General features: G+C 37.2%; 1 non-coding gene and 1 pseudogene across 1 annotated transcript; one reads left to right on the top strand and one right to left on the bottom strand.

Annotated features, from left to right (window-relative positions):
• Positions 1-7,635: 7,635 nt before the first annotated feature.
• On the top strand, positions 7,636-7,742 carry LOC116561264. The gene has a single exon (XR_004273358.1). It is a non-coding gene; the product is annotated as a U6 spliceosomal RNA (small nuclear RNA).
• Positions 7,743-18,264: 10,522 nt separating this feature from the next.
• Positions 18,265-18,735, bottom strand: LOC116561128 (annotated as a pseudogene).
• Positions 18,736-23,928: the final 5,193 nt, after the last annotated feature.

The raw sequence follows: 23,928 nt of genomic DNA, 5'->3' as shown, positions 1-23,928 counted from the left end.
AAGACTAAGTTGGCTGCAGGATAGTGGGCCTTTTTCTTCACGTTGGCACCTTGTAAGATTTGACCTTTTATCAATTGCTACTTCTCCGTAGTAGAGTGGCATCTTTGCTGGTCATTCTCTTCCTCTGTGAAATAGGACGGTGGCTGGGGGGAAGAAAGAAGGGTCATTCACTACTTAACAAGAAATTAAGATCCCCAGCAAAGTGAAGATATTTATTTCAAGGAACCTGGAAAGTGGTTCCAGAAGTATGGCAAATCCTTCAGGTGAAAGAGGGCCTGATCTAGAAGTACTGGTGGAGCCTTAGCAAATGAGTAGATAAAGAGCTTTGACACCTGGGGCACAAAATTGCCTCTGGGTAAAGTGAGGGTGCTCAACTTTTCCAGCTCTAGGATTGGAAGAATTAAGATATTTTAATGTATTTTATGTAGGACTTGAGACTAAAAAAAGTCTGAGTATTTTCAAAACCTACTCAAATTTAACACCTTGTTTTTGTTAACTTTGGACAAATTATTTTTTTCAGAGGAATGCAGAAATATCTCAGAAAAATGGATCTTACTGAACTTCTGGTCTTTTTAGATCCTTCAATTATGTAAATTTAATTTAGTAGTTATAATAAATGGCTACCGGAAGTGATATCAACATGTCAACATAAAAGATCAAACATCTAGTCAGATGCAGTGGCTCACGCCAGTAATCCCAGCACTTTAGGAGACCGAGGCGGCCAGATCACTTGAGGTCGGGAGTTCGAGACCACCTGGCAAAAACAGAGAAACCCTGTCTCTACTAAAAATACAAAATTAGTGAGGCGTGGGGGCGCATGCTTGTAATCCCACTACTCCCGAGGCTGAGGCAAGAGGCAAGAGAATCGCTTGAACCCGGGAGGCGGAGGTTGCCGTGGGCAGAGATTGCAGCACTGCACTCCAGCCCCTGGGCAACAAGAGCGAAACTCTGTCTCAAAGAAAGAATTTTTAAAAAAGAAAAGGTTAAACATCTAGAATGCCCCGCTAAGAAGCTGACTGGGGACTGAGCTGCACCCCACTCTGCCTGGAGCCTTGGTATGAGACATCATCAACCTAGAGGATCAGCTTTTTACTCATTAGCACAAAGGTGCAATATTATCTAGCAGCAATCCTGGGGGGAAACCCTCAGAACTAACACTTAAAAACGAGTAAGACTTTGTCACTAATCCACCTGCAAATGCAAATCGTTCAGAATTACAAAATGCTATCATTTTAGACTCAATCTTTAGTTGGAAAATAGAGAGAATTCACATGTACAGTTCAAGAAGCTATTCACACAGTTTTTCAAGTACTCAATTCTAACCTGAAGAACACGGTGTCCTGTGGTCTACAGTAGAATAAACAATAAGGCCCTGTACTTCAATAATAGATTCTCTAGGGGAAAAATTATTCTAAGTGGATTTGTGTAAAGAGATGGTTTAAATGATGTTTCTATCTCTTCAGCACTAAATCAGTAGCAGTAACTATTGAGGAGGAAGCAAGAAAGAAGCCGAGATCTACAGTGGCTGCTTCCAAGTTGCATGTGGACTAGTTGCTTATGGCAGGGAGAGACATAGGTTCGAAAATTCAGGCTAGTCTGTTCTGTTGAGGGGCCTGACTGTGGCTGACTCCATGGTGGTATTCTAGATAGATTAACTCAGACTTTGCTTGGTTTTGCATCCTAAGACTTGCGTTATAGAAAGAGGGGAGTGAATTGGAGTAACACCAACCCATGTTGATTGAGGGTGGATATTTGCACTGAGGGAGTTTGAAGTAAAAAGGTACCTTCTGAGAAGACTAAAGTAAGGCCGTAAAGATGAACAGGGACCTCCCTGAGAAGTATCTATTCCTTTCTGTGCTTTTTCATGAGCAGTGGGGATAGTCACAGTAAGTTATGAGGCATCATAATTTGGCAATATCTGATAAGACTGGGTGATGATGCTAGCCTGAGTGATGATGGCATGTTGAAGATAGGACTCGGATAATAAAGGGAAGTATGACGGATCACTCCCAAATGTTCCCCTGTCCGGAAACCACCTAGACAGGAAAAAGGCCAGAGAAAGAGAACTGAGGCATCCAGCACATATGAGTGAGGCCTTCTTGGATCTCTATCTCTCGTCAAGCCTTCCCAACACCATGAGGAACAGAAGTGAGTCATCCCCAGTGAGCTCACTGTGATGGTGAAGTATGGTTATATTGGCGAATTTGAAGTCATTGATGATCACACAGCTGGGAAAAATTGTTGTGAACCTCACAGGCAGGCTAAACAAGTGTGGAGTAATCAACCCCATATTTGATGTACAACTCAAACACCTAGAAAAATGGCAGAATAATCTGCTTCTATCCTGCCAGTTTGGTTTTATTGTACTGACAACCTCAGCTGGCATCATGGACCGTGAAGAAGCAAGAAGAAATCACACAGGAGGGAAAATCCTGGGGTTCTTTTTTAGAAATGTAATACATATTTACAAATAAAATGCCTCATAGACTCTGGTGCTTAAAAAAAAATACCAAAGGTTTTCATTTGAAGTTACATTTTAGGATAGTTTATTATGAAGTGCTAATATATATTTAGTAATAGATAACTAAAACAGGAAACATTGTCTGCCAAATATTCACTACGTCTTTGAGATCCACGTGGAGGTAGCAGCATCTCTTTTTTTTTGAGACAAAGTCTTGCTCTGTCATCCAGGCTAGAGTGCAGTGGTGTGACCATAGCTCACTGCAGCTTTGACTTTCTGGCTTCAAGTGATCCTCCCACCTCAGCCTTCTGAGTAGCTGGGACTACAGGCATGCACCACCACACCTGCTAATAAAACTTTTTATAGAGCTAGGGTCTCCCTATAGAGCTATGTTGCCTAGGTCGGTCTCTGACGCCTAGGCTTAAGTGATCCGTCTCGGCCACCCAAAAAGTTGGGATTGTAGGAGTGAGCCTCCATGTCCATCCAGTAGCAGCATCTTAAAATGGGGAATTTCAGTTTAAAATTCCAAGTGTAGCTCATAACTAACCAGATAGAAGGAAGCCCAGGTCTTGGTTACTAACTCCCTTTTCTTGAAGTATTGAGGTGGAGTAGGATTGTTATCATTAGCTTTAGTAAGGTAATTCTAACTGACAGCATAGAAAGATATATTATCTACTTTTGGACGTTTTAGGCCAGGTGTGCTGGCTCAGGCCTGTATTCCCAGCAATTTAGGAGGTTGAGGTGGGTGGATTGCTTGAGTTTAGGAGTTTGAGACTAGCCTGGGCAATATAGTGAAACCCCATCTCTACAAAAAAAATACAAAAATTAGCTGGGCCTGATGGCATACACCTGTAGTCCCAGCTACCTGGGAGGCTGGGGCGGGAAGATCCCTTGAGCCTGGGAGGTGGAGGTTATAGTGAGACAAGATTACACCACTGCACCCCAGCCTAGGCGATGGAAATGAAACCCTGTCTTTAAAAAAAAAAAAAATAATTAATGCCTACAAAAGTTTCACCAGCCTTCTCATTTTGGTGTAAATTTAAAAAATTATTGAAATGAAAATCAGAAATATAAGTTTAAAATCTTCTGGGCTCTGTTATTATATTTCATTTTTCTTATAAAATTTATATGTCTTATTATTGGCTTTAATTTGTTATCAACTTCTCTTTGGAAAAAAAAAAAAAACCTCTGAACTTGCACTAATTTTATAGGACATTCAATTGAGGTTAGCTCAAATAAACACTATGCCCTTTCTTTGAACACTGTGAGGACATAGGGAAAAGGTAAGAGTATGCAGTGTAATTGGGGTATTGGACTGACATATATAAAAAATTAGAGAAAAATACAAATTAGTGCATGTTCCGGGACAAAGTTGTATGATGCACTAAGGGAAACAGCTTTAGAAAAGAGATTGACCTGGTCAGAAAGTAACTTACTGAAGAGAAACTTGAGCTAGGACTTGAAAGATGGAATTATTTGGATAGAAAAGATTTCTAGGTATCTCTTAAATAGATCCTAACACTCCCATATCTACTAACTGCCTACACTGCTAATCAATTTCTAGTATAGAAAATTTTGTCCTTAAACTTCATTTTTGACTATTTTACAAATTATTTAACCATTTTAATGACATCTAGTATATTGGACTAGAATATTTAGTAAATGGGCCACATATAATTTAGTAAGAAACTAAAAGTAAATGTATCTCTCCATGTCCTCTTCAGTTACATGAAACAATATCCTAATAAAATAAATTTTATTCTGCCCTCCTTTTCTACTAAGATATCCTAGTCATTGAAGAAAAAACAATTGTGTGTCATAGTGTATAATTAATATAAAAAGACTACTTCCATGAAAAGAAAATGGACAAGTATATGGAAATGAAATCAAATCCCTTTGCTAACTCTTGCCTATCTCAAATGCAAGTAATTTCCTAATTTTTCAGTTTGTGGCAGATACAACTAGTTACCTATCCAACATTTATTCTCTCCTTTTTTCTTACTTACAAAGATCTGTTCCCAGTTTAAAGAAAAATGCTGAACTTCTCACATTCTCTTAGGATTAGGAATGGTCAATGACATGTGAGTTGAAGTTACTTGGTGATGCCCCTAAGAATGTGCAGAAAAGGGATAGATTCAAATGGATCATTCTTTCTTTTCCATTACCCCCTTTTTTTTTCCTGCCTGGAATACAGATCTAATGTCTGGACAGGGGCCCAGCAATATTGCGACCACAAGAACAGAAGTCACACGTTAAGGGTGGAGAATCTGGAAAGTAGGAGCCTGAATTTTTCACTTTTTTTTTCTTTTTTTGGGGTAAGCAGCCCTTAACTGCCTATTTATGGAGTTCATGTCACATGAAAAAAAAAATCTCTATTTGGTTAAGTCACTGAGGCCAGTTTCTGTTATATGCAGCTAAGTACAATCCTAACTAATAAATAATTTTATAGACTTAATCTCTGAAGATCTTTGGCCTTTGGACTGTAATTACAGCTGAAGTGCACTTTCTCCTCCCAAATTTACATTAATTTACTTCTGTCTTTTCCTCCTTATTTGATGGTATGTCTGCTAGGGACCAATCAGGAGATAAAAAACATACCTGTAATTTCAACAGGGAAAATTTAACATAAAAAGTTATTAACCAGTGAAAGATCCCTAAAAGGTATACAGTGGACTCTAAGGGGTCCAGCAGTAGTCCTGTAGGCACAGCTACTAACCTTGGCTGAAGAAGAGTGTACAACAAGAAAGAGGCTGAGAAATTTAGAGGAGCATTTGTGGCTGCCACAGGAATGGGCAGTCCACCTGTGCTGAAACAACTTGCTGGAGGAGTGGGCCATAACTGAATTGTGAGGACTGCTGAGGCAAATACTCCCAGGCCTCTCCTGCAAACCAATCCACTGGCTCCACACAAAAAAGAGTCTACCAGAAGAATGTCATGTCCTTTCCTCCTGCTCTGGTTTCTCAGCGTCTCTCCATCACCCTCTATTGGCAGAACCTATCACTTTACCACTGCCAAAGCAGAAATGCTTTCAGGGTACAGCTCCAGAATAACAAAGCAAGGCAAAAAAGGGTGGATTTGTAGCTGAGAAGTCATAAGTGAATAACTAGCACAGACAGTAACATTCTCAAGGGCAGGGATTATGTCTAATGCATGCTATGTCTTTCATGGCACCTAACAGAGTGTTAAACATAGTAGTCACTCAGTAAATGTTTGCTCAATAATAAATAGTATAAATGAAGTAATTGGCAATAATTTTATTTTTTTTATTTTTAATTTATGTGGATACATAGTAAGTGTATATATTCATGAGTACATGAGATATTTTAGAATAGGTATGCAAGGCATAATAATTACATCATGGGAAATTGGCTACCCATCCCCTCAAGGATTTATCCTTTGTGTTGCAAACAATCCTATTATACCTGTTTAGCTATTTAAAAATGTACAATTAAGTTATTGACTACAGTCACCCTGTTGTGCTATTAAATACTAGGTCTTATTCATTCTGTTTATTTTTTTGTGCCCATTAACCATTCCCCCTTCTTTCCTACCCACACCCCCCACTACCCTTCCTGTCCTCTGGTAACCATCCTTTCATTCTCTATCTCCATGAGTTCAGTGCTTTGATTTTTTTATTCCACAAGTAAGTGAGAACATGCACTGTTTATCCTTTTGTGCCTGGCTTATTACATTTGACATAAATGACCTCCAGTTCCATCCATGTTGTTGCAAATGTCAGAATTTCATTTTTTGTTATAGCTGAATAATACTTCATTGTGTGTAAGCACCACATTTTCTTCATCCATTCATCTCCTGATAGACACTTAGAGGCTGCTTCCAAATTTTGGCTGTTGTGTGAACAGTGCTGCAGTAAACGTGGGAGTGTATATATCTCTTTGACATACTGATTTCCTTTTTTGCGGGTATATACCCAGCACTTTGCTGGATCATAGGGTGGTTCTATTTTTAGTTTTTTGAGGAACCTCCAAACTCTTCTCCATAATTTACATTCCCACCAACAGTGTACAAGGGTTCCCTTTCTCCATTTTCTTGCCAGCATTTTTTATTGCCTGTTTTTTGGATAAAAGCCATTTTAACTGGGGTGAGATGATATCTCATTGTAGTTTTGATTTGCATTTCTCTGATGATGATGAATGATATTTAGCATCTTTTCATATAGGTTTCAAACAGGTTTCATATATAAACCTGCCTGTCTTTTGTATATCTTCTTTTGAGAAATGTCTATTCAAATCTTTGGCCCATTTTAAAATCAGATTATTATATATTTTTCCTACAAAGTTGTTTGACTTCCTTATATATTCTGGTTATTAATCTCTTGTCAGATTGGTAGTTTGCAAATATTTTCTCCCATCCTGTGGGTTGTCGCTTCACTTTGTTTCTTTGCTGTGCAGAAGCTTTTTAACTTGATGTGATTCCATTTGTCCATTTTTGCTTCTGTTGCCTGTGCTTATGGGGTATTACTTAAGAAATTTTTGCCCAGACCAATGTCCTAGAGAATTTTCCCAATATTTTCTTGTAGTACTTTCACAGTTTGACATCTTAGACTTAAGTCTTTAATTCATTTTGATTTATGAGAGATAAGGCTCAATTTCAGTCTTCTGTATATGGATATCCAGTTTTTTCCAGCACCATTATTATTATTCTCTCTTAGCTAAGATGTGTGTCTCTTGAGACAAATTAGGATGACCTCTAGTATTTCTTTCGTATACTGCAAAATTCAGAGAACCCAAGGGATATTTTAAATTTTGTGGTATGAGTTTAAAATACTTGGACATTTCTGTGTCTGTGAAGGATTCTGTGTTTATACTCCCATGTGCCTAAAGAATTCATTAAAAAACCCAAAACATTAAAGCCCTTTATGGATCCATTGCATGACCTAATAAATATTGGCAGGAATGGGACATAGGTTGAGGAAGAACTAGGCCCTAGGCTGAGTTGTGAGGTAGGCAATGTCTGTTTGTGGTCATCATTTCACTTCTTTTTTCGATACCTTCGGTTCATTCCCAGGCCACTTACTCTCTCTTCAGACATCTGGCATCTTTATGGTGGCTCCTGACTACATAAGGCTTTTATGGTAGCACCTACTAAAACCATCTCTGTCTAGACCACGTGTAGCTCCTGAATTTTTACCCATGCAAAATCTTGATCTCTAAGTGCTTGTTTCAGCAGCACATATAACAACATTTTAATGATACAGAGAAGATTGGCATGATTCCTATGCAAGGATGACACACAAATTCACCAAATATTCCATATTTTTATAGTATGCGATAATTTATCTCAGAAGTGGAGAGAGATGTATGATTTTTTCTAAGAAGTGAAGAGAATTACAAATTTATTTCTTATATTTAAAAAACAGAAGGGTCATAGAGATCTGTGGGAGAAGGAATAGGTCAGAGGGAATAAGAATAGAAGCTGGACTTCTTTGCATGTACTTTGCTTTGTAGATTTAAATTTGGAACCATGCAAACCATATGAAAAGTACAATTTTAAAAAATTCCTAAACATTAAAAATTTATGAAACAAATGAATTTAACTCTGCATAGTTGGTAGCATAATTACACAGAGTAAATACAAAGAGTTTCTGTTAAGGGGTAAAAAGTCCTTGCTCTGCTTCACACATACTGGCCTTCTTGCTGTTCCTCAAACATGTGAGCCACACTTCACCTCACAGAGCTGTACGTTTTGTTCCTTCAGCTTGTAATACATTTTCCCTGGATATTCACTTGGCTCTCACTTTCACTTCTTTCAGGTCTTTGCTCAAATATCACGTCTTAAGAGAGGCTTTCCTCAAATCCTTTACTTATCTTTATATTTCTTCAGAGCTCTTCTTGCTACCTGGCATCATGTATTTATCATTTGTTGGCTTTTGTATTAGACTATAAATCTATGAGGACAGAAACTTTGTTTTTTTCTTTTTCTTTTGTTTTTTAAGGACGGAGTCTCACTCTGTCACCCAGAATGGAGTGCAAAGGCGCGATCTGGGCTCACTGCAACCTCTGCTTCCCTGGTTCAAGCGATTCTCCTGCCTTAGCCTTGGGAGTAGCGGGGACTACAGGCGCCCACCACCATGCCCGGCTAATTTTTGTATTTTTAGTAGAGATGAGGTTTCACTGTGTTAGCCAACATGGTCTCGATCTCCTGACCTCGTGATCCGCCAGCCTTGGCTTCCCAAAGTGTTGGGATTACAGGCATTAGTCACCAAGGCTGCCCCCCACATTTTTTTTTTTAAGTACGGAGTCTTGCTCTGTTGCCCAGGCTGGAGTGCAGTGACACGATCTTGGCTCACTGCAACCTCTGCCCCTCAGGTTCAAGCTGTTCTCATGCCTCAGCCTCCAGAGTAGCTGAGATTACAGACATGTGTCACCACGTCTGGCTACTTTTTTTTTTTTTTAGGTAGAAGCCGGGTTTCACCATGTTGGTTAGTCTGTCTTGAGCTCCCCACCTTAGGTAATCGGCCCACTTCGGCCTCCCAAAGTGGTGGGATTACAGGCGTGAGCCACCTGTTCCGGCCTGACTTTGTTTTTTTCGTTGCTGTGTTCACACAGTCTCGAACATGCTTAGCCCGTTAAGAGGCACTCAATGAATGTTTGAGAAATGAGGTTGGAGAAGGAAAGGATAAACTGTTAACTTTTTCTGTATACATCTCTGTATTATTTGATATGTTATAATAAGCATGAATTACTTTAAAAATTAAAAAAATGTGTTAGGAATGCTTTAATATTTCCCAATGATTGATAAAATATTCCCTCCGTGTGCTTGCATTAATTAAACCAAAGGGAAGTGTGGCTAAATGTTGAATTTCAGTTCCTGGTGACAGGCTTGGATGTACTTTCAGTCTATAGCCTTAACCAGCACTCTTCAAATTATATTCTAACTCTATCTATGGCTTGGCTATCCTTGTTTTAAAACAGTGTGTGTGTGTGTGTGTGTGTGTGTGTGTGTGTGTGTGTGTATATATATGTGTGTGTGTGTTTATGTGTGTGGGGGCTGTGTGTGTGTGGAGTGTGTGTAACGTTTATCTATATATTGGCTATGGTGTCTTTTTTTCTTTCTTTCTTTCTTTTTCTTTTTGAGAAGGAGTCTTACTCTGTTACTCTGTCGCCCAGGCTGGAGTGCAGTGACGGGATCTCCGCTCACTGCAGCGTCCGACTCCCAGCATGAAGAGATTCTCCTGCCTCAGCCTCCTGAGTAGCTGCGATTACAGGTGCGCACCACCATGCCTGGCTAATTTTTGTATTTTTAATAGAGACAGGGTTTCACCATGTTGGTCAGGCTGGTCTCAAATTCCTGTCGTCGTCATCTGCCCACCTTGGCCTCCCAAAGTGCTGAGATTATAGGTGCAAGCCACCGCACCTGGCCTTATAGGTTTCTTATATGTGATAGGAAGACATTATGTGAATTTTGGCTATTTTTAATAAAATCTATAAATCCTCGTTCTCCTTCAAGAAGTTAAATTCAGCTACATTTAGTGGACCCAGATATTCAAATTTTGGTTAAGAGATAAGAAATTTCACAACAGTAACAAACTATTTAAAAGCACTTTTACTTATCAAAATTTTCTGTTACTGTAGTCCCAGTGAGGTCTGTAAAGGTCATATTCCTAGTCAATTCCTTATATCAATTACAGAATTCTAGGGTTTGCATGTGGTACAAGTGCACCAAGCTGAGTATGCTTCGTTTTCTCTCCATTTTTGGATCATGGCCCTATGGAGGAATAACATAGCTACACAGAGCTAATCATACTTTTCTTGGCCGCGTTTTTCCATTACTGATTTAAATCAATTATTCCATTAGATGAATAGTCTCAGACTTTTCCTTGCCCATCTTGCCCTTCTAAGAATTTCTGGCCTCTAGACTTTGAAAATTGGGTTAGTTTCCTATGTCAGGTCCCCAAGCCAGGGAACTTGACTTAAAGTAGTGATGCCTATATAATAATTTTAAGCGAAATATGATGTTCAGAGGCAAAACATCAAGGAAACACATTCTACAAAATGGGGTCTGTAAGTGGAAGCATCAGGATTTGCTTATGGATTGAATTAGATTGCTTGCTAAAATTGCTTTCATTGATTTGAACTAGAAGATAGCTAAGTAAAAGATGCACATTTTAAATTAAAAACTTGCATTTGAACTTGAAGTAGACAACATGGTTGGAGGAACACCCATGATCAATAACTATAGAAAAACAAAGCAGAGAACATAGTCTGTGTCCCTCTGATCTGCCCAAAATGGTCCAGGTCCCATCCTCCAGACACCCATAACATAACTTCTATGTAACTCTGACTGCTTTGCTGTAGTAAAGTTCACAGAGATCTCTGAGTCTTCAGTTAGTTCCTTCGTATATTAGCAAAATGTAAGCTACCCAAATATAGCCGAAGGTTAAAAATATAATAAACTGTGGGGAGCAGTACCAAGTTTTCTTTACTGTCTCTTTCTGCTATTGCTGCTGTCAAATTATCTGAACAAACAGCATTACCCTTGAGATCTGCTAATTCCTTCTCACACTCAGCTCTTCTGCCTGAGTTTTCATTTAATTTGGATCTCTATCCTGCCAAAATATTGACTCTTGGCCTACTTGTCCTGTGTTTTCACATCTGACCAACTTTCTCTTAAAACCAAGAGCAAAACAATCCTTATATAATTATATAAGAAATACATGAATATGAACTCATAAGTAATCTAAACAATATGAATTATGTAGAGCAAAACCATAGCTCGTGCACAGCCTACTCTCCAGTATTGTTTTCCTTTCCAGAAGTAATCATTATTAACGGTTTAATGTATATCTTTTCAGATATTTGGCTATGTTTTTATGTGGAAACATATAAATATGGTTTTAATTTTCTTCAATAAAAACTTACACCTTCTTTTCAATAAGTGATTCTAGGAAAACTGAATATCCACATGCAAAATTATGAAATTGGACCCTGACCTTATACCATATGCAAAATCACTCAAAATGCATCAAAGATCTAAATGTAAGATCTAAAACTACAAAACTCTCAGAAGAAAACATAGGAGAAAATTTTCATGACATTAGATTTGTTGATAATTTCTTGGATATAACAGTAAAAGCATGACAACAACAAACAGATAGCTGGAACTTAAGCAAAATTAAAGCTTTCATACATGAAAGGGTACTCTTAAGAGAGTGAAAAGACAACACACAGAATGGTGAAAAATATTTATATATCTGATAAAGTACAAATATCCAGAATATGTAAAGAATTCTGACAACTCAACAACAAGAACCAAAATATCCCAATTAAAAAATGGGCAAAGGCCTTGAATAGATGCTTCTCCAAACGAGATATATAAATGGGCAGTAAGCACATGAAAAGACCACATCACTAGTCACTAGGAAAATGCAAATCAAAGTCACAATGAAATACCACTTCACACCCATTAGGAAGGCTGGTATTAAAAAAAAAAAAAAAGAAAAAATAAGTGTTGGTGAGGAGGTGGAGAAACTATTACCCTTGTTTGTCGCTGTTGGGGATGTAAAATGGCAGTCATTGTTTGAAAACAGTATAGTCATTGTTTGAAAACACCATTGTTTGAAAACTGTATAATTCTGTGTTTAACTTTTCCTCAGAAAGTTAAACACAGAATTACCATATGACTCAGCATTTCCATTTCTAGGTATAAACTCAAAAGAATTGAAAGCAGTGACCCAAACACATACTTGTACATCAATGTTCATGTACCACTATTTACAGTAACCAAAAGTGGAAACAACCCACATGTTCATCAACAAAAAAATAAACAAAATATGGTATATACATGCAATAGAATATTATTCAGCCTAAAAAATGAGTACAATTCTTATGTATGTTACAACATGGATGAACTTTGAAACCATGCTAAGTGAAATATCCAGATTCAAAAGGATAAATAGTATATGATTCTACTTGTGTGGCATGCTTAGGATTAGCAAATTCATAAAGACAGAAAGTAAAATAAGAGGTTCTCAGGGCCTGGGGCCAGGGGAAATTGGGAGTTATTGCTTAATGGCCACAGAGTTTCTGCATGGGAAGATGAAAAGTTCATCTTTCAAATGGATAGTGGTGATGTCTGTACAACATGTGAATGCATTTAATGCAACTGAACTGTACACGTAAAAATGGTTAAAATTATAACTTTTATATTATGTATATTTTACCATAATAAAAAGTGTTTTTAAACTAATATATATTAGTATTTCAATTTCAGTAAACACAGCACAGAGCTACCTCAATCAACCTTGATTTTTCAACTCATATATGTTATTAGTACTTGAATTTCAGTAAACAAAGTTACCTTAATCTCTTAAAAATAATATTACAATTTTATAATGGAAATTAAAAACATATTTCAACAAAGGAAATTGTATAATAAATTCCCACCTGTCCCCCAGGGTCAGCACTTATCAACACATGGTCAATCTTGTATCTTCTATTCTTCTTCTCCTCCACATCATTTCCTTACTACCTCATGTTTTTTTGGAAACGCATTCCAGAAATCATGATATTTAAATTATAAATGTTTCTAAGTATGGTTTTCATAAAGACTCTTTTCTGAAAAACATAACCAGAATACCACTATCACACCTTAAATATTTAACAATTTGTTAAGATTATCAAATATCCAGCTAGTGTTAAGATATCTCTGATTGTCTAATAAGATCTGAATGAGTCTATAAATTATAATTAGTCATATGTCCTTTAAGTCTCTTTTAATCTCTAGATTCTCCCTTTCCCCTCTTTCAAATTGATTAGTTGAACAAACTAGATTTTTTTGTCATGCAGTTTCCCACATTCTGGATTTTGCCAATTTTATCCTCATAATATTACTAAACATGTTCATCTGGACCCTGTATATCCTGTAAATTAGTAGTTAGAGCTACAGGCTTGGTTTGATTTGGATTTTTGCTTTCTTCAAATGGTATTCACAGGTGATGTTGTGTACTTCCTATGTGCACCATTTAGGAGACACATAACATCTGATTGTCTTTTTTTGTGATGTTAAAATTAATCAGTGAGGTCAGCCTGATTTGTTTATTATAATTCTTGTCAGCTTTTCCCTTAGTGATTTTAGTGGCCGTTAACGATTACTGTCTAGATCCATTATTTCATTGGAATTGAAAAATGACAATATTCTTTTTCTATTATTTCTTCTTCATCTCTTAGCTGGAATTCTTTTACGAAGAAGAACTTTCCTTTATCAATGATTTTTGTTACTCTGTAATACAATTAGAACCAAAAAGCTAGAATAAATGCTGAGTTTTTCCTTTTATTTAGTAGTTTTCAGAATAATGAGTCATATATAATTTTAAACTATCAAGTAGTTAGTGGAGAGTGATTATCTCATAGAGTAAGATTGGGTGATGTGTCCTTAAGGGAATTTTGATGATTTTCTGTCTTTGAAAGAAACCTGGACTAGGTAATCTCTAAGGTTCCTTTGAGCTCTTGTAGCTCATAATTTTTCTTGCTCATGAAAAACATTTATGTTTTAATTCTAAATTTTCAAAAAGAATTAGTTGTTACATTTCAATGTTATGTAGAGAGTAGACATTACTTTAACATTATTTACTAAAGAATTTGCAAAAATTTTGTGTGTTTATCTTGAAGTTCTGGATAATTAGCTAATTTTTTTCAGGGGCTACTTCACTATCTTTCACATTTCTTTATATACATTTTAAACTTTGATTTTTAAACTTAAAATTTTTAAACAATGAAAAGTTACAAAAACTTTGATTTTTAAACTTAAAATTTTAAACAATGAAAAGTTACAAGAAGTATGCTGAGAATTCCTATTTGCTTTTATGCTGATTCAATAAATTTTGCCATTTTCCATACTTTTTAATACTCTCTTTCTCTGACTGTTCCTGCGCATGCGCACGCACACGCACATATGGTATTAACTATATATATAAACATCTATGTGTCTGTCATCTATACACATTTGCACAAAGACATTTTATAGGTATTTTAGTTACTTTTCTAAGCCATTTGAAAGTAGGTTGCCTGTATCATGCTCCTTAATATTTCTGTGCATATTTTCTCAAAACAAGAAGATTCTCTTACATAGCCACAGTACAGTTATCAAATTCAGGAAATTTAACATTGATATAAAACTTTTACTTAGTCTGAAGTTCATAGTCCAATTTCATCAATTATTCCAATAAGGTTCTTTATAGAATTTTTTCCCTGTAATATAGGATCCAGTCCAAAATTACATATTGCATTTATTGTTGTGTCTCTTTAGTCTATTGTAAACGAGAACGTTTTTTTTTTTTGAGATGAAGTCTCGCTCTGTTGCCCAGGCTGGAGTGTAGTGGCACGATCTTGGCTCACTGCAACCTCCACCCCCTGGTTCAAGCAATTCCCCTACCTCAGCTTCTCGAGTAACTGGGACTACAGGTGTGTGCCACCACATCTGGCTAATTTTTTTGTGTTTCTATGTAGAGACGGGATTTCACTGTGTTAGCCAGGATGGTCTCGATCTCCTGACCTCATTATCCGCCTGCCTTGATCTCCCAAAGTGCTAGGATTACAGGTGTGAGCCACCATGCCCAGCCGCTAGAACATTTTTTAGCCTTTCTTTATCTCTCATGATTATTTTCTTTTGGAGAAAGGGTCTCACTGTCTTGTCCAAGCTGTAGTGCAGTGGTGCAACTGTAGCTGACTGCAGCCTCAAAATCCTGGGCTCAAGTGATCCTTCCACCTCAGCCTCCCAAATTACTAGGACTACAGACATGCACCACCACACCTGACCAATTTTTATTTTATTTTTGTACTCCTTTTTTCCCAGGCTAGTCTTGAACTCTTGGACTCAAGTGGTCCTCTCGCCTTGTTTTCCCCAAAGTGCTGGGATTATAGGCATGAGCCACTGGGCCCAGCCACGTCAACTTTTTTGAAGAATACAGGTCAACTGCATACTTTTTGTCTACTATGATCATATGTATTGCCCAGTTATTAGTTGTAAATAATAGAAATTGCCTGTGGCTGGTTTAAGTAGAAAGGAATTTGTTGAAAACGTATGGAGGACTTCCTAGAACTTTAATATATCAGTATATCTCAATAAATATTTTTATTTTAAATTTATAAAATATATACCTAACAATATTATTTATAAACAACAATAAATCATATTTATTGAGCACTTACAATGTGCTGCACACTGATATTACACTTTTGCCTTAACCAATAAATAGCCCTATGAGGTAAATTTCCTTTCCAATACTCCTGAATTTATTTTAAAAATGAGACAACTATAGATTAGGGAGGTAAAATGAATTTCCCAAGGCCACACAGCTAGTAAGGTGCTGAGCCAGTGTTCAAAGTCAAGTTTTGTCTGATACTAAACTTCCTTTTTCTACCCCACACTTTAATGGCAACATAACTTGAAAATAAACGATCTGTGGTAGACTGAAACATTAAATATTGCTTTAGTTGATATTATGAGAGATGTATATTGTAAAACATACAAGCTTTTTAGCTTTTCTCCGTCTTTAAAATCACTTCACAGACATTACCAAATGCTAGAGGAGCTGGAGAGAAAAGCCTCAGCATGCACATCAAATTGTACCCACTTGGGGGCACCCACAATGCAGCTTTCCTGCCTGTTCTGCCTAGAAGCTTCAAGCCTGGCAGAGCTGGATTTAGCCAGCTGACATTCAGTCTGCTCTATAGGACTCAGACAGCCCGATCTGGTGTCTCAAGAAATAGTTCCCTATATCTCCAAGTTTGAGAGATATTTTATTTAGTTTGTTGCCCACATGATAAACTATTTTCTGTGATTTAAACATCAATAATTAATACAATTACTACAGGCCAAATGTACTAGATATATGTTAGGGTTTAATGACCAACAACGAATAATAATTTGCTGATTTAAAATTATATATTTGTCCAGAGGATTTATGCTATGCCAAACTTAGGAACATAATGATTAACCAGCAGGGGTAAAAATTGTGCTATAAAGTCAAGCTAAGTGTTTTTAAATGGTTTTGCATTGTGGTCTTGCCTGAAACATGCTTTTTGATATGGCTATTTGTTGGCAATCTCCAGTGCTGCTGCTGATGTAATCTCCAGGCCAGCCATTTGGTCTTTAGCTCTATTTGATAGTAGAGGTCCTCTTGATGTATACTAATGTCTAAGATGCCACTGACCCAGATGTGGTTGGTGTGGCTTTGCCTAGAGAGGGATTATCATTCTAGAGCATAAGGAGAGAAGATAGAGCAAACAAGATTGTATGGGACATGGCTATCAAAGTCTTTTATATCCTCCACTGCTGCTAAAGAGGCAGTTGAAGGTAGCCATGTTTTAAACCATATAAATCCACCTTTAACATGGCTGCTTAGACTAGAGGGAGCCAAAGTATACATGAGAGCAGCTTATGGGATGGTTTGGCTCAAAAAACTGTTCAAAAAGAAACGAGTTGACCATTCATATGCTCACCTATGAGAATCTGATTCTGGATACAGAATATGAGATGAGTCATAGCAGAAACTGATATGAAAGGATGTATAGTGGGTGTATAATGTAGAATATATATATATATGGCCAAGAGCAAAGCCAGATTATGAGGAAGCTAAGCCTTGAAGAAAGTCAGACAAAAAGCTGAAGCTACCAGAAAAAGAAAAGATGAAGAAGACAGATTTAGCCTTTGGCAAGAAGATATGTGAAGAGAAGCAGGGACAGGAAGAGGCTGAGCCATGTTTCTGGTGGCGCTCTTGAGGGAAGGTTCACAGCTCTTGCTCCTGAGGGTTCTTGGGTACAGTCCCAGTTTCTGTTCCAGTTCTGGTCCCTTCTCATTGATCACCATGAGATCCTGGCTTCCATCTTAAGTCTTGCAGTAAACAGCCATTACTTGTGGAAACTTGAGTGAATATCTGTCCCTTCCCAACCTAAGTAACTAGCTAGACTAGGAGGAATATGAGAGAATAATATTCCTGTTTCCTGTTTTCAGAGTCCTTTTAAAAAATTGTAGTAAAATATATATAACATAAAATTACTGTATTAACCATTTTTAAGTATACAGTTCATTGGCATTAAGTATATTCACATTGTTGTCCAACCATCACCACCATCCTTCTCCATAATGTTTTTGTCATCCCAAACTGAAATTCCGTATCCATTAAACAGTAAGTCTTCACTCCTTACAGTCCCTGGACCATTATTCTACTTTTGATCTTATTGAAATTGTGCAGAGTCCTTTTTCAATGAATAATATAGATATTGAATGGCTAAGATTTATTTATACGGCAAGCCTGTAAGTGACAAAGACACTGCCCAGAGTTTTTGGGGAGCTAGAGTTATCCCAAATAGCCTGGAAAGTGTGGTCTATTTATTGTGTATAGGTAGGCAACTGCAGAAGTCTGACAACTTCCTGGACTTTGCTGGCACCCTGTTCTGTCCATTGTTAGAATGGCTGAATGACTCATTTTACAACAATAGTGAAAAAAAAAAAAGAATGGTTGAATGTCCATTTCTACAGTAGATCCATCATCAGAGAGTTAGGGGAGATGGAGATAAGGGAAATGAAGTTATGGGCTAGCAATAGATCCAGTAATGCAATAATTAAGTGTAATCAATGTTAATATGAACAGCCACCATTAGTCATGACTTACCGTGTTCTTTTGTGTGTGTGTATATATATATATAATGGTGAAAAGATATACATATATATGTATATATTTTATATGTATATATATATATGTATATGTATACATATATATATATACATATAAAAGATATACACCATAAAATTCTATTTAGAATTAGCCAGCTGGACTCAGTTTAGATGATCCCAATTTTGTTGGCAACATCCAAAGCATCATAATCAGGAGCCAGTCGAACATATGCCTTCTTCTCTCCATCAGGCCAAATCAGGGTGTTGACCTTGGCCACATCAATGTCATAGAGCTTCTTCACAGCCTGTTTGATCTGGTGCTTGTTGGCTTTAACATCCACAATGAACACAAGTGTGTTGTTGTCTTCTATCTTCTTCATGGCAGACTCGGTGGTCAGTGGAAACTTGATGATAGCATAGTGGTCCAGTTTGTTTCTCCTGGGGGCGCTCTTCCGAGGATATTTGGGCTGCCTCTGGAGTCGCAGTGTCTTGGGCCGCCGGAAGGTGGGTGACGTGCGGATCTTCTTTTTTTTGTGGCTGTGGACACCTTTCAACACTGCCTTCTTGGCCTTTAAAGCCTTTGCTTTGGCTTCGGCTTTAGGAGGGGCAGGAGCTTCCTTCTTCGCTTTCGGCGCCATCTTGTGAAAAGGGTCCTGTATATTAATTTATTTAATTTTTATAGCATCCTCAAAAAACTGAAAATAGAACTACCATATGATTCAGCAGTCTCACTGCTGGGTACATATACAAAAGAAAGGAAAGCAGTATATCAAAAAGATGTCTGTACTCCCATGTTTATTGCAGCACTATTCACAATAGCCAAGATATGGAGTCAACCCAAGTGTCCATCAATGGATGAATGAAGAAAATATGGTGTACATGATGGAATATATGAAGCCATAAAAAGAATAAAGTCCTATCATTTGCAGCAACATAGATGGAAGCGGAGGACATTATGTGAAGTGAAATAAGCTAGGCACAGAAAGACATATATTGCATCTGCTCTCTCACATGTGGGAGCCTAAAAATTGATATCATGGAGTGAATAGAATGGTGGTTATCAGAGGCTGGGAAGGTAGGAAGGAGTAGGGTTGAAGAGAGATTGGTTAATGGGTACAAAAATACAATTTGATAGAAGAGATAAGTTTTAGTGTTCGATAGCACAGTAAGGCAACTATAGTTAAGAATTTATTATATATTTCAAAATAGCTGGAAGAGAAGATTTGAAATGTTCCCAACACAGAGAAATGATAAATGATGGGGTGATGGATATCACAATTACTCTGATTTGTTCGTTACATGCTATATACGTGTATCAAAATATCACATGTTCCCAATATGTATAACCATTATATATTAATAAACGAAAAATTATGAAAATTCTTTTTTAAAAAAATTCGCTTTTTAAGAAATATTTTTTGTAGAGGCAGTGTTTTGCTATGTTGCCCAACCTGGTCTTGAACTCCTGAGCTCAAGCAATCTACTCTCCTCAGCCTCCCGAAGTGCAGGGATTACAGGCATGAGCCACTACACCTGGCCAACAAAAAATTTCTTAATCTTATGAGGCAGGTATTATCATTTCAGCATTTTGTACTTAGGTAAATTAAAGTACAACATGGTTAAATTACTTGCTCAAGCCGGGCACGGTGGCTCACGCCTGTAATCCTAGCACTTTGGGAGGCCAAGGTGGGTGGATCACCTGAGGTCAGGAGTTCAAGACCAGCCTGGCTAACATGATAAAACCCCATCTTTAAAAAATAAATAAATAAATAAATAAAAATAAAAATAAATTACTTGCTCAAGGTCACATAGCTGGTAAGTGACATAACTGAGTGACTCTACTGGAAGAAGCTAATTCCAGTCACTTCTCACTTCATTGTTTCTTATCAGCATCAAGCTGAACCTTAGCAGCGTCAATAGTATAATAAGGGACCATCATTCTCATGTTAAAATAGATTTGTTGCTGAACAACTGAAAGGAAACAGATACTTATTTATTACATTTCATTTTTCATAAAACTATATTAACATTTCATTTGTGTATCTGAATTTTCATTAGTTCCCAACAGTGAATTTGGTATGTGAATTTTTGATCTCTTGGCCTTAAAGCAGCCAAGTGGTCAGCAGCCTCTCCCATTCACTCCAGTGGATTGTGCAAATATTATCATTTCTATGTGTGCTTTGATGTCAAATGGGTTGGGAAAACCTAGCAAATTAGTTTATATATCAAGTTTTCCTCCTCTTGTCTTCTTATTCAAATACTTATGAATACCAAATATGCTGGATAACCTTGTGGCTTAAAGAGCCTTTTTTTTTTTTTTTTTTGGTTTTAATTATCTCAATTTAGATTGTTTGAAGTTTAAATATTTTGATATCAGGTCTCTCCCTGACTGGGAAGAAGATACGAGGAGCAGGATACCAGTCGAATAGGGGTTTAGGATATTACATTAGAAGGTGTCCAGTTCAATGAGATGAAAAAAGTACACTGAAATCAGAAGCAAACTTAAATATAGTACTGTGAGAAACGGTAAACTTGAACGTAAGTGACCCACAGAACACGCAGAACTTTGCTAAAGGCCAGATTTTACATAAACTTTATTATATCTCAGGGCTTAAAATAAAGTGATCCATCAATCAAAGAATTATTTAAGCAAAGATCTACACATATGCTGTTTCAATAAAGACTTATCTGCATTTAGGAAGATCTGAAGCATTTCTCCTCAAAGCTTCTGCTAGGTATTCTGATGAACTAGAATGGTGCTTCTCAAACTTTGCTGTACATTAGAGTCAACTGTGGACATTTTACAATTCTTGATGCCTAGGCTGTGCCATATGCCAATTAAATTGAAATCTCTGGAATCGATGCATAGGCATCAGTATTTTAAAACATTTCTCAAATAATTCTAATGTTTGGGAACCAGTGGTTTAGTGCAGTGGTTCTCAGACTTTAGCTGCACTAGAATCACCTGGTGGGTTTGTTAAGCCACGTGTTGCTGGGCCCTAACCCAAGAGTTTCTGATTCAGCAGGTTAAAGGTAGGGCCTGAGAATTTGCATTTCTGGTGATTTCCTACATGGGGCTGGTGCTGCTGGTCCAGGGAACCACAGTTTGAGAACCGCTGATTTAAAGAATTATTTACTTATTCATTAATGCCATTTGAAGACACGAAAGTTATGAATTTTTGCTGGGTGGCCTAAGTAGATGCAACATCCTTGGAAAGGAGTCTAACCACAGTTGTGAACTCATTGCACACACTGATTCTCTGGCAGGGTTACATTCAGGCCCATCTGTTAGGCTGGCAGCTTGCCCACAGAGAATGTGCTATGCCAATTTCAGCAGGGCATAGGTGCTAACCAAACACGGTTTTAGAAGGGCGGCTTTCATCACACAGCAAGCGCCATTTCTTGGGCCAAGCAATCCTGCTGCTTGCAAACAGCTCCAGTCTGAGGCCACATGCTTTCTTACATCTGTACATGCTTGAGGACATGATTAAAAAATAAATAATCAACAAATGGTTGATTATATTTCTCCCTCAATCAGCCTTAGTGTTGTAATTTGGCGTGTAGAGAGGCAGTCTCTCTTTGGTAAGCTGGAAGCCATTCTAAAGGACCATAGAGTACAAATGCAATGCTTTAAAACTGCAAGATTTGGATCAGCTACATTTGTTCCTTTGAAGATATCATTGTGATTTTTTTGCTTTAATTTCTTTAGGCTTTTACTTTGCGAGCTAGATTTATTCCCCCTGTTTATCATCAGTATTCTGAGGTCTTCACTAATTTTTTTTTTTTTCAAGACAGGGTTGTTCTCTGTTGCTCAGGCTGGAGTGCAGTGGCATCATCATAGCTCACTGAAGCTTGACCTCCAAGGCCCAAGCAATCTCCCACCTCAGCCACCTGAGTAGCTAGGACCAAATCAGCCACCATCCCTAGCTAATTTTTTTTTTTTAAATTAGTTTTTCATAGAAACAGGGTCTTCCTGGGTTGCCCAGGCTAGTCTTGAGCTCCTGGACTCAAATGATCCTCCTGCCTCAACCTTCTAAAGTGTTGGGTTTATAGGCTTGAGCCACTGTGCTCAGCCTAACTTGATTTTTTAAAAAATTGTTTTTTAAATATGTGTGTGTGTGTGTGTGTGTATACATGTTTTAAAGTAGATTTTATTTTTTAGAGTAGTTTTAGGTTCATAGCAAAATTGAGCAGAAGGTACAATGATTCCCATATACCCCTGCCCTCCCCACATGTATAATTCCCTGTATGGTTATCATACTCCCTGCCCTTTATAGTGCTATATTTGTTACAATCCATAGACTTACATTGACACATCATTATTACCTAAAGTCCATAGTTCTCATAGGGTTCACGCTTGGTTTTATACATTCTATGGGTTTGGACAATTGTGTAATGGCATGTATCCACCATTATAGTATCATATGGCATAGTTTCACTGTCCTAAAAATCCTCTATGCTCTGCCTACTCATCCCTCATTCCTTTCTAACCCCCAGCAACCACTGATTTTTCTACTGTCTACATGGTTTTGCCTTTTCCAGAATATCATATAGTTGGAATCATACAGCCTTTTCAGATGGCTTGCATTTAGTAATGTGCATTTAATGTTTCTCCATGTCTTTGTATTATTTGATAGCTCATTTCATTTTAGAATTGAATAATATTCCAAGTCTAGATATATCACAGCTTATTATCCATTCACCTACTGAAGGACTTCTTGGTTGCTTCCAACTTTTGGCAATTATTAATAAAGCTGCTGTAAATATCCATGTACACATATTTGTGTGGCCCTAAGTTTTCAACTCTTTTGGGTAAACATCAAGGGATAAAATTGCTGGATCATGTAGTAAGAGTATGTTTAGTTTTCTAAGAACTCTCAAACTGTCTTTCAATGTGGCTATACTATTTTGCATTCTTGCCAGCAGTGGATGAGAGTTCCTATTGCTCCACATTGTCACCATGATTTGGTGTTTTCAGTGTCCTGGATTTTGGCCATATAGATGTGTAGTGGAATTCTATTGTTTTAATTTGCATTGCTCTGGTGACATAGAGATGTGAAACATCTTTTCATGTGCTTATCCAGACAATGGAAGATCATTCAGTGCTAAAAATAAATGAGCTATTAAACCATGAAAATACATGGAAGAAACATAAGTGCATATTACTTAGTGAAAGTCATTCTGAAAGGCTACATATTGTATGATTTCAGCTATGTGACCATATGGAAAAAGCAAAACCATGGAGACAGTAAAAAGGTTAATGATTGCCAGGGATTAGAGGGAAAAGAGGGATGAGAAGGCAGTGCATAGAGGATTTGTAGGGCAATGAAACTACACTGTATGATACTGTATATCATGTATATCTGCATATCTTCCTTGGGGAAATGTCTGCTAAGGTCTTTAGTCCACATTTAATTTCTTTTAATTGTTAGCTTTTAAGAGTGCTTTATGTATTTTAGGTAAAAATTTTTAAAATCATATATATCTTCTGCAAATATTTTCTCCCGTCTGTGTATTCTCTTTTTATTCTCTTGACAGTGTCTTTCATAGAGCAGAAATTTTAAATTATAGTGGAGCCCCACTTATAAATTCTTTATTTCTTTAGATCATGCCTTTGGTGTTGTATCTTGAAAGTCATCACCAAACCCTAGGTCATCCAGATTTCCTCTTATTGTCTTCTAGGAGTTTTATAGTTTTGCATTGTGAAGTATTTTGAGATAAATTTTGTGAATGGCCTAAGATCTAGATTCATTTTTTAATGTATGTGGATGTTCAATTGTACCAGGACAATTTGTGGAAAAGACTATCTTTTCTTCATTGTATCACTTTTG

This window comes from Sapajus apella, unplaced genomic scaffold (assembly GCF_009761245.1).
Source record: "Sapajus apella isolate SASKATOON/1434 unplaced genomic scaffold, GSC_monkey_1.0 scaffold28, whole genome shotgun sequence".
In the NCBI taxonomy this organism is placed as follows: domain Eukaryota; kingdom Metazoa; phylum Chordata; class Mammalia; order Primates; family Cebidae; genus Sapajus; species Sapajus apella.
The sequence above is the reverse complement of the archived record's forward strand: the minus strand, read 5'-3'. Positions and strand labels throughout refer to the sequence as shown.